Source organism: Protopterus annectens, chromosome 1.part1 (assembly GCF_019279795.1).
Source record: "Protopterus annectens isolate FY-2018-M chromosome 1.part1, PAN1.0, whole genome shotgun sequence".
NCBI lineage: Eukaryota > Metazoa > Chordata > Ceratodontiformes > Protopteridae > Protopterus > Protopterus annectens.
The window spans coordinates 1,315,426,186-1,315,441,182 of record NC_056726.1 but is presented as its reverse complement, the minus strand read 5'-3'; positions in this window follow the sequence as shown (position 1 = coordinate 1,315,441,182).

The window sequence follows — 14,997 nt, the reverse complement described above, 5'->3', positions numbered from 1 at the left end:
GTCACATGCTGCATTCTAGGATGTAAACTGCAGACACCACCATGCCCTTGGACCACCACCATGCAACCATACATGTTATATGGCAGACAAGTACTCCAACATGTGACCCTTGACCTGTATACTGTACTAAGTTCCACATCAACTGTAGACAGTACACATGTACTGACACAGTTGCATCATGTGTTATGCAATGCAATGATACCACTGTCTGTGACCAGGTCAGCTGTACACATACCAAGGGCCCTCAGTACTGTCCACCATTAGCAGATGTCTGTTGTTGTACACCAGTACACACCCTCATGTATGGATATGACATACATGTACCTGCCCTGGGTATGCACATGCCACACACACAATATACCTGTACATAGCATAGCTGTTGTAGTCCTTTGTGCAAACAGGTGGCTACAGCCATTACACACATGCACATGGAATGTAGGTCCATGGCTGCTGAATGCTAACAGTACATAAGGTGTGATATCAATGTTGACAGAGGTAACACCCCCTCTGTACTGGTCACCCATCATATAATACAACAGTCCATGTGTCATGTATGTTATTACACATATCCGCCAATTACAATGCCTACAAACATGACCAAATTTCAGGATTGTAGGACCTACACACCTGTACATGTAGTGTCGTGCATTCAGATAACATGCATGTGCAGTTGCTGATGTATGTAGGTGGCATGTATCCGAGTACATCATGCAGCTGCAATGCAGCCTCAACATTGCCAAATGTATATAGTGATATGCTGAATGTACAGAAAGATGTAACACAGGTATGGACAGATGTGTTGAAATAACTAAGTGGTGGGGCATCTTTGCAGATGGATGTTTGCTGTGGACAGCTCACAGGTGTGTCACAAGTGGTCCTACAATACCCTGTGTAACCAGTAAGCAATGTTTTCATTAATTGAAGGACATAACACACAACTTAGACAGCGGTCAGGGTGATAGCGAAGGTAAATCACTTGACACCTGTTAATAGATATGACGTCCCTAGTGCATATATCAGCACTGTTGTCACAGGAAGCATCAGTACAGTTTGTAATGTGTGCAATACTGCTGTACGTCTGACATACATAACATGAGCTAGGCAGGTCTGAGATTCACAGTACTGGCATGTGTCGTTGCATGTGTGTCTATATTTGTCACGTATTGTGGGGAATGCATCTCAATTGTTACTCACTCTCCTGTACACTAGTGTACACATCTGTACAGACTGCAATGTATGAAGCAGAACATAGGCAGGGGCTTGTATCTCACACATGTGAGGTATCTGTATGTGCATGACATAGGTGTATTAATTGCTGAATGCCACAGTGTGTGTATGTAGGGCTGACTGGTCCCTGGGGGGAGGATGTACGTTACCATACTGAACTGATAGGACCCCTCCTACCATCTAGGCGATGCATTCAACTATCCGTGTTGATTTCCCCGATCTTAGACCATACTGACTACCTGTACATGTGTATTCTCTGTGGTGTGTCATGTAGGTGCACAGTACTGTAATGATGATTTGCACATAGGCAGGGGTCCTCATCCCACCAGTAGCAACTGTGTGCGAGTGTGTGTTACTGTGTCTGTGAAGCCATGAGTGTGTGTGTGTGTGTGTGTGTGTGTGTGTGTGTGTGTGTGTGTGTGTGTGTGTGTGTGTGTGTGTGTGTGTGTTACAGTGTCACTGAATACATGTGTGTCAATACCTGAGTGTGTGGGTGCAGTTGTGTGTTGGCATCCTGTCATGGGAACGTGTATTACTGATTCCCATTGAGGCATCACACTTCCCACTGGCCTCTACCCTTGTAATCAGCTAGACCACTGTCTTACCTCACCACTCCATGTTACTTTACCTGTGATGTCACCCTTTATGGATGTCATGTCTGTAGCCACAGTAGCTTAATACACAGCTATCACGCTCTTGGATCAGTAGGCATGTTTGTAACGTGGGACATTCTCACTGGTATGTGGCAGCTACACGGTGCATGCTGGTATATTCATACATACCTGTGAGTAGTCCACATTGACATATGGGACACTTAACTGCAAACACTGACATCTACCAGCATGTGCAATTAGACCTGAAGAAGGACAGCAGAACAACATGACCAACATGCATTTACTGTTGTTACACAAGACACATACTGTTAACAGTATTGTACACCTGTACTACATGGTATATCTGCTGACTGTCAACAGTCCTCAATATTTGTAAACTACACATATCATCCTAGTCTGTTCACCCTGTGCATCAGACAATATGAGCATGTCCCTACACCGATGGTGTGGATGTCAGGGATGTGGCACAGGCATCATCATATGCACAGGGTGTTAATGTTTGCTGTAGGTCTAGGCTACACTGTTGTTACACAAGACACATACTGTTAACAGTATTGTATACCTGTACTCCGTGGTATATCTGCTGACTGTCAATAGTCCTCAACATTTGTAAACTACACATATCATCCTAGTCAGACTATATGAGCATGTCCCTGCACCGATGGTGTGGATATCAGGGATGCGGCACAGGCATCATCATATGTACAGGGTGTTAATGTTTGCCAGAGGCCTAGGCTGCACCATTGGATGACATCATGTGTGTGGGTTTGGGCCTTTGATCTAATTGGGTGTGTGTGGATGTTATGCATGTGTGTGTGTTGTGGTGCCCTACATATGTGTCCAGTGTGTGCGTGTATGTCTGAACACAGTTCTCCCATGTGTCTGGCCTACACAGGGGTATTATTGACAGCTGCAGATTGTACAGGCGAGGTTTTACAGTTCACAGTGTCCGGCCACAGACATGTGACCTGTGCCTGCCAGGGGTTGCACGGACACTACCAGACAGAGGTGCAGATTGGGTACTGTCTGATGTCACTAGTCCACTGGAACCCTGTCAATGTTGGGACCATCCTGGGCAACTTGCACATAGCCTGCTGTGTCATGGTGTGGACAGCACAGCACTAGATGCACTGCTGCTACTACCACCACCACTATGGGAGCGGGCATGTGAGGTAGCTCATACACGTAGACCTGACACAGATGATGTAGCAGGCCTACGTCCACGTGCCCAATGCCTCAATCCTACCAGATGTTCAAACACAGACAGCTCACACTCGCGGATTGTCATGCCATGGTCAAGGACTCCAGCCATGTCACCCAACCGTCTATCCAAAGCATCAGCAATCTGCTGTTTAGCATTTACCATTGCCTGGATGCTGTTGTTTAAAGAACAGACAGCAGGCCTCTGTAGCCTCTGATCTTCTCTGTTGTGCCGTTCAGCATGTACTGTGCCTCCATTACAGCCTGAAACATGCATCTGGTGACACCAGCTGCTGTGCTCTGTCATGTAGGAGCATGTTGGCCCGAGGTCCTCCTACGAGCAGCACTGGCCACGTGCCTGTGTGGGGCACCACCAGTAGTTTGGCTGGCACCATGGTGTGCAGGCACACCTTTCATAGCCCCCACACCTTCCTGTTCCAAGCTACCACATGCCAACTGTCCTTCCTCTATGGCCACTGGTGATGGGGTATGTGCAGGTATGGGATATGTGTGTGGGGATGAGGTGGATATAGATGGAATGGCAACCAATGGCACAGTTTCAGCCCCTGGCAACTCTGCCTGTGACCCAATCATACATTCATCATCACTGCTAGAGTCTGTGGGGACACTAACATCTGATGTACCGCAGGAGGGCAATGCACCTACATCACCTTTGAGGGCAGACAAGAACTGTACATTACAATATATACAATAGACACACACACACACACACACACACACACACACACACACACACACACACACATGCATGTGATATGACAGAAGGCATGCAACATGCATGTGATACGGCAGACGGAATGCAGCGCAGACAGTAATAGTGGTAGTTATCATACATCCCTAGGTTGCACACAACATGCATGCATGATAGCAGACGGCATGCAAATTACACAATCATAGTAGTGGCTAGCATACATCCCTGTGTTACACCATGTGGACCAGCACAAGTTAACAGTACACCTGCCTAATGTGTGGCATATGACCTTGATAATCACATGTAGTATGACATGTGATCTGTTGACATGTGCAATGACATGCATACATGTTTAACACAATGGTGTCCTGACGAATATACAGTGGGGCAATGGTGTACCAATTCAGTATTGTCTGTCCACCCTACAGATATACTGCAAATCTAGCTAATGTGCAAGTCCATTGCAGGGAATCATGAGGAGTCTCTAGTGCTATACAGTGTGAGTTACAGACAGGGTTTATAGCCATGACTGTGTTCAGATACAATACATATATACTGTGGAATGTGACCCACGTCACTGAGGTGTATACACACTAAACCATGATGTGGAAGTTGTGACACAGGTCACTGATGGGTATATGGATGACAACCCTGCACATCTGCAACCATATTGCTGCAGCCTGGCAACTATGGGAAGACATGGCGAACACGTCGGTACACCATGTCCCACATGACATAGGTTCATAGGTTCATAGGTTCATACTAGGCTATCTGCCCTAGGGCATTTATAAGCATAGCCAGAGTGTGTTTGGCTTTCGCCACCCATTTTAAATGAATTTTGCTATGCCCTTTTTCGAGGTTAGTATACTGTGCCTCTGTCTAACAGTGACACAGAAGTGATACCCGGGGTAAACCTATGATCTCCCATCCACACATCAAGATTCCTCTTGAAGAGAGTCAATGAGGAACTCTGCCTAACCTGGACTGGGATTTTATTCCAGAGTGAAGGGAGCCTCTGGGTTATGAATCTGTCCCTCCAGCATGTCCTATTTATTTCAGTGCTGAGGTTCAAGTCTCTCGAGCGCGTAGCTCGATGGGATTTGGATTTTTTGAGGTGCAGCATGTCCATTAATTTTGGGTTGGACATGGCTTTATACGTCAGGCACAGATCGTCTCTGAGCAGGCGGTATGCCACTGAGTAGAGCTGGAGTTTCTTTAACCGGGCAGCATATGGCATCTGTTTGAGCCCTTTGATCCTCTTGGTGAAGTACTTTTGGGGTCTTTCCAGTTGCTGCAGCTGTCAGGTAAGGTACATCCCAAAAGGGGCATTGTACTCAATTATGGGCCTGATGAGGGATGAGTAAAGAGGCACGATGACCTCCCCTGATCTAGATGTGAATCCCTTCATGATTAGGTGGGCTATATAAAATGTTTTTCTAACCACTTTGGCCACGTGGTTTTCAAATGAAAGATTGCTATCAACTTGGGTCCCCAGATTCCTAATTACTTCTTCCATACTTAATGGATTACCACCTATGTGGTAATTTGTGGGCACTTTGTTTTTGCCAAAGGGGATGACTATACACTTTTTGGCGTTTAGCTTGAGGCCATGGCTCTGACACCAGTTGTCTGTTTCTATGAGGCCCTTTTGTAGGATGCTTGTGTCGGCTGGAGAGTCGATTATGGTGCCTACTTTGCAGTCATCTGCGAACTTGGTCAGCCACAGTCCTTCCGTGTTGGCCTGTACCTGCGAGAAATATATACCGAACAAGAGAGGTCCCAGGACTGAGCCTTGTGGGATGCCACTTGTAACTGGTTTGGAGTCTGACATGGCTCCAGCAATTCTAACCATGTGGGTTCAGTCCTTGAGCCAGTTTGCAACCCATCTAGTGACATAGGGGTTTATATTTAAGCTGGTGAGCTTATCTATAATGCCCGAGTGGGGTATTGTATCGAAGGCGTTTGCGAGGTCCAGGTAGGCTGTCTGGACCACCTTCCCCTCGTCAAAGGCCTTGGTGACTGTTTCAAAGAAATCAACCAGGTTTAAGAGGCAGGATCTGCCGTTAACAAAGCCGAACTGGGTAGGATCCAGTGTCTGTAGGTCCCCAATATCTTTATTTATGAGGTCCATGATGATCCTTTCCATAGCTTTGCAGACCAAGCTAGTCAGGCTTATGGGGTGATAGTTTCCAGGATCCGTTGAGGCACCACCTTTGTGGAGAGGGACCACTGCTGCTGTACGCCACTCTTTGGGTACATATCCTGTAGTAAGGCTGAGATTGAACAGTACTTTTATGTTTGGGTTTAGCTCTTCTTGGAGTTCATGTAGGATGCAGCCCGGGACACCGTCTGGTCCCATTGATGCTGTGCTTTTTGCTTTGGAGAGGGCGGCTCTTACCTGGGCATCTGAGATGTCAGGGGGGCAACACTCTGCTGGGATAGATATTTGCCCTTTTGGTGGGGAAGAGGGGAGAAGTTTGTGCTGAACCTGTCAGCTAGGATGTTGGCTATGTCTGTGGGTTCGGTGTATTTTTTGTCATGTTGGACTAATTCTGAGTTTATCTGGGAATTCCCACCCAGGTTCCTAACATAACTAAGAAAGCCTTGTGATTATCCTTAGTGTCCTGTGCAATTTTTCTCTCAAACCTGGCATTAGATGATTTTATGAGTGCCCGTAGTTTTTTGCTAATACTGATCAGAGATGCCTTCCCTTTTTGGGATTTTGCTCTATCATGTAGTAGCTTCCTCCTTCTATTGTATAGTTTGTTTATGGCTGGGGTCCACCAGACAGGATGCCTGCCTTTGGAGCATTGGGTCTTGGTTTTATTTGGGATTGCATGATCCATGCATTCCTGAAGGTGTTCATAGAATGTGTTTATAAAGGATTCTGCAGTCTTGGCCATATTTTCCACAGGCCCGGAGGCTTTGAAGGATTCCTCGTCAGTTTTGAGGAATGTGAAATTTGCTTTAGAGAAGTTTTTCACTGTGGTTTTCTGGGCAGGGGGTGGGGTCGGGATGTGATTATCCAGTGAGATTAGTTTATGGTCTGATCTTACCAGTGAGGGATACACTTCTGGTCTGGAGCACAGAGCCCCCATGTTGGTGATGATCAGGTCCAGTATGTTTTCCCCTCTTGTGGGAGTGGTAACAAGTTGTTCCATAGCATTTGAGTTAATAAATTCTAGGAACCTTTGGGCTAGGGTGTTGGAGCTAGAGTAATGCTCACAGTCTATGTTTGGGAAGTTGAAGTCGCCAATGTAATGGTGTTTGGAGAGACCTTCATATTTTCCAGTGTTCTCAGGAAGGCTGAGTGGGGTTCCTGGGTTTGGGAGGGTGGTCTGTAGCAGGCTATAAACTGGAAGGCAGTTTTACCCACTGTTAGTTGCACATGGATAGTCTCTGATGCTTCGTGCTGTGCCACCAACCTGGAGGTGTGAGTATCTTTGACGAATATTGATACTCCCCCTCCTTTTGTGGTTCGGTCCAAGTTTTGGGGCCGAAAAGCATCGTATGAGGTATAACCTGGTAGTGCTGGGGTGCTCTCGGGAGCCTTGAACCAGGTTTCTGTTACTGCACAGATATCGATGTTCTCCATGCTAAGGAGCATTTTGAGTGCATGCATCTTGAGGTTTAGACTTCTGGCATTGAGTAGCATTACTCTTAGTTTCTTATCCCTTGTGATACCTATGGAGGTGGGTTTGTCTTTTGAGCCTTGCCTAAAAAAGGCACTATGGGGGTGGCAAGAGGCTTTGCCAATATCCGAAAGCCCAGGGGTGACAGGTGCAAGCCGTCCCTAGCGAAGCATCGTGGCTTGTCGAGCATGTCATCCCAGGCTGGCAAGCATTGGATCCCCTTTGAATGACACCAATACTTAAGCCAATTGTTGAAACTGATCATTTTGTCTTCATATTGTGGCATCATTCTTGGTGAGGGTAAGATGCTACTCAAGGTCAGATTCATACCGGCCTGGGCTACATGCTCAGAGAGCTCCTCTATGTCTCCTTTCATGTAGTCCAGGGAGGTACGTCTCAGGTCATTCACACCAGCATGGACAATGACTAAGTCATATTTGTACTTTGCTTGGAGTGACCTGAGTGCTTGTGTTATGTGGCGGATCCTAGCACCTGACAGGCAACTCACTGTGACCTTCTCCTTGTTCAGCCTGGTGAGCGGGACGTCAGTGTGCCTGACGATAGAGTCACCTATTACAAGTGTATCAGGTGTGTTGTTTAGCCTTAAGGGCTGTGACTGTTCGGCACACTGGCTTTGTGAGCTATGTGTTGCATGTGTTTTGTTTTGGGGTAGCGGTTGCTTGGGTGTCTGCTTTGGAGGTCTCTGCTGCTTAGGCAGATTTTTATTTAGAGCCTCCGAGTATGTTTTTGTGTGTTTATGTGTTTGGTTTGCTGTCATGGTAGGTCTATGTGAGACTGGAATTGTAGTGAGTGTGGTTTCCTTCTCCTCCCGACTGGTTATGCCAGTACTGAGTTGAGAGAGCTTAGCCTCCAGTTTGTCTATATGGTTGCATCTCTCACATGTGTTGGAATTTGTTGGGAGGAGGAGAGGGTTGTCTGTGTACAGGAGGTAGTTGTAACATTGCCTCAAGATTCCCAGATTCACCAGCTGGACCGGAGAGGAGATTGACAACTGACCTTTGGACATGCTAGAATAGCATTGGGAATTCCTTTATAATTGAAAAAAAAGGGCCAATGGGGAACAAGGTACTCAAGGGGAGTTTGTGAGGGTGTAGTGCTTTTAATTTTTTAGTGCTGACTTATATAATTGCTTTAGTGAGCAAGTGCCAGGCTTTAGAGTAGGAATAGGGTGTTTATTATGAGAACTAGATCAGTTCTAAGGGAAATATTGAAGAGCAGACTTTGTGGAGCCGAGAATGGTTTAAACCCAATTAAGCGGAGCTGCCCGATGCTGCGCTATGCGCAAAATCGCGCAAAGCCATGCCAAAGCAGGTTTTATACAGGGGGACTTGAAAGAGCTAGAAATTGGCCCAAAACGGCCAATAGACTACCAGATTCTTGTGCTGGGAACACTCCTCCAGGGATAGATAGGCTGCTCTAAGCTCCCCACTGCCACTGGTGAACAAAGAAGCCTCCCTTTATCCAAGAAAGGAAATGGGCAACACAGGAACTTTCCAAAAGTCCAGAATACAGCAAAGCCTGTATTTGGACTACTCTAGGCCATACATGAGGAGCTAGTATGGCGTTTATGTCCATCACTAGCAACGGGAATGTACTGTATCTCTGGCCTGATGTGGATACTGTACAGGTAACTGCTGTCATGTTGCAACACCCTCAAGATGTTCAGCACATCCTATGTGGTGGATTGATGTTATGCCTATACAAGATGTGCACAGGCATGTGGGATGTCTAGTGTTCCACATCTACATTATTACCATTATACAAAGGCCATGGCCGAACCATGTGTAGCCACTGTATGACAGGGTGTGCACACAAGCACAACACTTCTACTGTGTGTGTTGCTCCATGTCTCTGGCCATCCTCCATAGCCATGTGTGTACGTGTGTTGTCCAAATTATAGTGATGGGCATCTATTTCACATGTCTGTGTTGTCCCATATGACATATGTGCTCCACTGACAACAGGGTTATGCAGATAAAGGGTGGTATGTGGGATATGTTTCCAGGTTAGGTAGGCAGTGTAGCAGCCAGGCCAATAGATGTCATGAACATGTCAAGATAGCACATCACATTGTATGACATTCATAGCAGGGCTATGATCCACACTGGTGAAATCTGTGTGCTGGCCATACTCCAGCCCACTGTGTAGTACTGTTTGTATTCACCACATGTGTAGATCAGATATGTTGTACATTCCTAAAGTGAACAGCACCTCCACCATTGTATGCACAGCTGTCAACACATCTGGCAATAAAGTTTGTGAGGATTCATGTCGGTGAGATGATTCACATAGAAGTGTGGCACATGGATAGTCATTGTGATGCATAGGAAGTCTGACCTGTATATTGTGACAGGACCATACATTATGTGTACATGTTGTGAATGGCCACATGGCACATAGATTTGTGCATTGCGGTTCCTGATAAATAATAACACTCTCACCTGCAACGGGCTGCTGTCACCGCGGAATGCCAGAGGTATCTTAATAGGAGTAACACAGTAGTATGAGCATAATCCACCCCTGTATAAAGGCTACAGGGAGCAATGTGCATAACACATACACCAGTACATTACACTATGCTATGGTGTATGCACATGTGTGCATACACAGAGTAGCATACTATAGTATGCGGCGTGTGTGTCTACATGCCTTGCATATGATGTTACATTACATATTGTACAGTGACACATGCAGCTATATGGAATATAATTGTTATAGGTACAGTATTGACTTACCAGGCAACTTCAGGCTCAGTGGTTGAGAGACACCCACCTCCACAATATCGGCTAAGGCTTGTGGATGTGGTTCTGCAGGTGTACCCAGGTTGGCCAGTAGCTCCTCAGTACGTCTGAGTGGGGGCTGGGTTGGTGGTCCACCACCTGTTGCACATTGTTCCCTGGAAATTGCATTTGCATGCTGTTTCGACCATCTAATAAGGTATGTACAGTGTCTGCGCACCTGCTGGTATGTGCGGTTGTGGCCACCCACATCATTAACCTTCCTGCGAAGTTCCATCCACAGGGCATCCCATTGCTGTGCATCCTGTGGCATATGGCTGAACAGGATGTCATGATTATTGAGTAGGTATAGGATGAGGGCCTCATCCTCCAAACGTGTAAAAGGGGGAAGCCTTGCACGCAGCATACCTGGAAGACATAATGATGGAGATAGGTCACAGTACCTCAGAGACATACAAAGCTACAGCTGAACATACATGTGTATCACATTACTTCATTACTTCAGTTTAAATAGTTGTATTTGCAAACCTACATTACACTGACATGTTTGTGTCACACACATGTGACACTCAATGTTGAGTGGATATTATCACCATATATGTGTGTGTGTGTGTGTGTGTGTGTCACCTGATTACATTGCTCATACTCCATGTGGTTGCTGTCTTGATGTGGGCATGTCTGTTTGCCTGTACTGATGTTCCTACCTATCAGCACATGACTGGATGTGTCCACATTAATGCAGTCAACCTTGATGCAGTGTATATGTCACATATAAGAACTTACACTGCCTTAACAGACATGACCTGTGACCCTGCAGACATGCTCACATAAGGTTTTACATGTATTTGTTCTGCCATATACATCTACATGGCACTGTACAGCGATTCAACATCCTGCCATGTATCACCTGTGGTGCACATGTGATACCCATGGGACACTGGCTAGCCAGATGGTATTTGCAGGGGTGGATATCAACTATGGCATGTACAGTCAAAGCAACAAGTGGGCTATATGCCATGGGCCATCTATGCATCTAGGATGAAAGGTTACCTAGCAGTAGCCGATAGACTGGTATGTGGGGCCAGGTGGAGCAGTGCCACATTACTGATCCACAGGGTTAATGATACATATACCATGCGGTCATCACACCATGTCTGAGAGGGGAGCGATGTGCAGCTTTGATAGACAGGAATGTATAGTATGGCAGGACTATGTCAAGTGTATGGGACAAGGATCTGTCCAGCATGTGGTAGGTGGATGTCCATGAAGTATGTGTTCGAGATCAGGATGAGTATGTGTAGCATGTCCAACATCACTGGATTGTACATGGATTTATTCACAGTATGCATCATGCTACATAGTGGAGATGGGGAATGGGAAGGCTGGTGTAGGCCATCTGCACATGGTCAATACCCCTTAAAGGAAATATGTGATCTGATATGGGTCACTTGAGTGGTCTGTATGGCTGGACAATGATCTGTATATTCATGAATGGCTTCCTATTATTATTAGAGTTGCCACATATGACTCCCTGACAGGTGTGGTGATGTAGCTATCACAGGAAAGACAACTGCCCAGCTGCATCCCTCACACACAAGTGTCCATTATGATGACCACTGCCTAGGTGGTAGTTCATGGGTACAGAGTTATTAACATAGGGGTGACAATGCGAGTCAGCTATTGCTCCTAGGTCATAGTCATTCACATACTTCAAAAGGCAGATGCCTTCTGTTTGTCTGTGAGGTATGGACTACAATGAGGGGGAGTAGAATTCATTAACCCTGACATACTGTAGCTGCCACTGGTGTGATGATCATGTATTATTCAGACACCTTCTGTAGTGTTGTTTCTGCCAGCAGTCCTGTTGCAAAACACTCCTGTGACATAGGAATGTACATCTAGTATACCCAGTGTAAGTGGTACACAGTATGGGTGATGGTGTCCTATGACCTGGCAAGCTTATGATATGCAGTGTGACATCAACCATACTGTCATCTATATCTGTACTGCTGACATCACTTAAGTGATCAAAGTTCATGGCCTTCCAGACCAGACTCAGCAGGGTAGTAGTGCAGTACTTCCCATTATCAGTGGTGTCTCCCCCTTTGTTGGGTTGTGATACCTGTTGGTGTGCACCATTTAGTGTGTACACAACCTGACATGGAGCTATGTTTTACATGATGTGTACATGGAGAGCATCTTGTTTTGCCATATGTGTATGATACAACCTGTGATGTGGGCAGGTCCCATGCAAACTGAGTGCAGCTTGTACCTGCATAGTTGTGGGTACAGGGGCCCTGTGGTGTACATGGATATATGCTTGTGTACCTGTTGGGTGGAGGGGGCCATGTTTTTATATTATCCAAGACCCTATCTGGATTGCTTATTCATGCTAAGCACTTGTTCAGGACTTGTAAACAGTACGTAAGCTAATGGTTACTATAACACTCAATCTTCCACATCACCTACAGGTAAGGGTGAACAGGTTGATACATACTTTTCTCACTTGCGTAGAGTAATCTACCTGTTGTACTCACTTTCCTCACTTATCTAGGTGAATGTAGTTCTATATTCAGGCATGTCCAAGAGTCAACTGCCAGTGTTCTCACCTGTCTATCTGATGAATCTGGACATCTTGAGGCAATGCACATATTGTCTTATGTACACAGACAAGCCTCTCCGCCTACCACCCAACACTACAACCTGTGAGAGATGCACTCATCTAGCCAAACTGGAGGTAAAGGTCTCTCCAAACAAGCCTGACCCTGACTGTCATGTGGAGAAGGTACACAGTCGCACAACACCACACTCGTCACATAAGTCTTACTGTATCTACCGCACCATTAACTGGGAAAACTACTCATGTACCAACACATTAGCTCAACAGTTTCTGGAATTCATAAACACCAATGCCCTGACTCAACATATCCACGCACCCATTAGGGGCAACAATATCCTAGACCTAGTCATTACCAACATGAGTGGCTGGTGCTGCACACATGAAGCCAACTCCTCATTGGTCCGATCAGACCATGTGCTAAACACCGTTGATATCCACATCCCGCACCTACCCCTCATTAAGGGTACCACCGTATAATATATCTACAAGGCCAACGACATGCTTCTTAAGGCAGATGTGGTGGACGTCATGACACCCATGCAGATGGACAGTACTGTTACAACTGCTGAATCCTACACAAATGCACTCTATAAGCACTTACAGGAATGCATGGCTTGTGCTATCCCAAACAGAACCAGGATGCTATACTCATAATTAACTAAACCAATCTGGTGGTCCCCTGCCATAAACATATTGTACTACAGGAGGAAGACACTGTTGCAAAAGAGAGTACAATACCATGAGTGGAGGAGATCCCTTGCCAGCCTCAGTAAGAAGGTGAGATCCCTTATAAGATCCTCCAAAGCTAGCTATGAAAACTATAACGCAACTAATACTAACAACAACCACAAAGCCTTGATGTCAACAACCAGATCTGCTCTGAGTGATAGCACAAAGGCACGGACATTACAGAAACAATTGACATTGGCAACATCCTGGCAGATCCCTCTCAAAGCTGCACACTCTAAAGGCAATATCACAGCATCCATGGGAATGGACAGCATCCCAGGCTGCGTTTTACATGAACTTTGGATCATACTGTCTCCTCACCTATGCACCATGTTCAATAATAGCCTCACATCAGACATAGTGCCCCCTGAATGGTGCACAGCAGCAGTTATCCCACTCCACAAAGGTGGCACCACAATGGACCATGGGACCTATTTCCCTATAGGCCTGACTAGCCTGGTCTGCAAGGCTATGGTGCACATCATGGATCACTGTCACAGAGACATTGGGTACCTCCCAACCTTTGACCCTCCCTGTTTGGCATTATTAAGGCCAGACCATGCCTCCTAAACCTGGTGGGATTCTTAGAGACAGTTACCAAGGCATTAGATGAGGGTAAGGAGGTCCACACAGCCTACCTAAATCTCTCATAGGCTTTCAACACCATTCCTCCTTCTGGTATTATCAACATACCCATCCGCCTGAACATTAACCCCTAGGTCATGTGATGGTTTGCAAAATGGCTCATGGACAGAACACACACCATAGGAGTTGTATACCCTAGGTCCTCCTGTATACCAGTTATAACTGCCGTCCCCCAGGGCTCAGTCCTAGGACCCCTCATGTTTGGTATATACTTCTCTGACGTACAGACAAGCACAGGAGGGCTTTGGCTGAAAAGGTTTGCAGACGACTGCAAACTAGCGGACATAATTGTTTCCCCAGCTGTTACAGAATCTGGAAGGGTCACACTGAGATGGATACCTGGTGTTAATATCATGGCGTCAAGCTGAATGCTTAAAAGTGCATAGTCATCTCCTTTGGATATAACTAATTACCCGTGAACTGCCACATAGGTGCTAGTCCCCTACATACAAAAAAGGTAATACGGGATCCGGAAACACCAGTAGATAGCAATCTCTCCTTCGATACCCATAATGACAAGGTGGTTAGAATATCCTTCTACATGGCCCCCCTAATCTCTAATGGGTTTGCATACAGATCAGAGGGGCCATTGTGACTCTACACATGTCATATCAGACCCATTAAAGGATACAACACCCAATTTGGGATACCTTACAAGACAACTGCAACAGCTTGGAAGACCACACCAGTACCACACCAAAAGGATTACTGACCTCAAACAGATGACCTATGCAGCCCAATCTACGAAACTCCAATTGTACTCAGTTGTATACCGCATACTCACAGGTAATCTCTGCTTGACATACAAGGCCCATATCCAACCCTGTATTGCTGGATATGCTCCACCTTAACAGAAGCC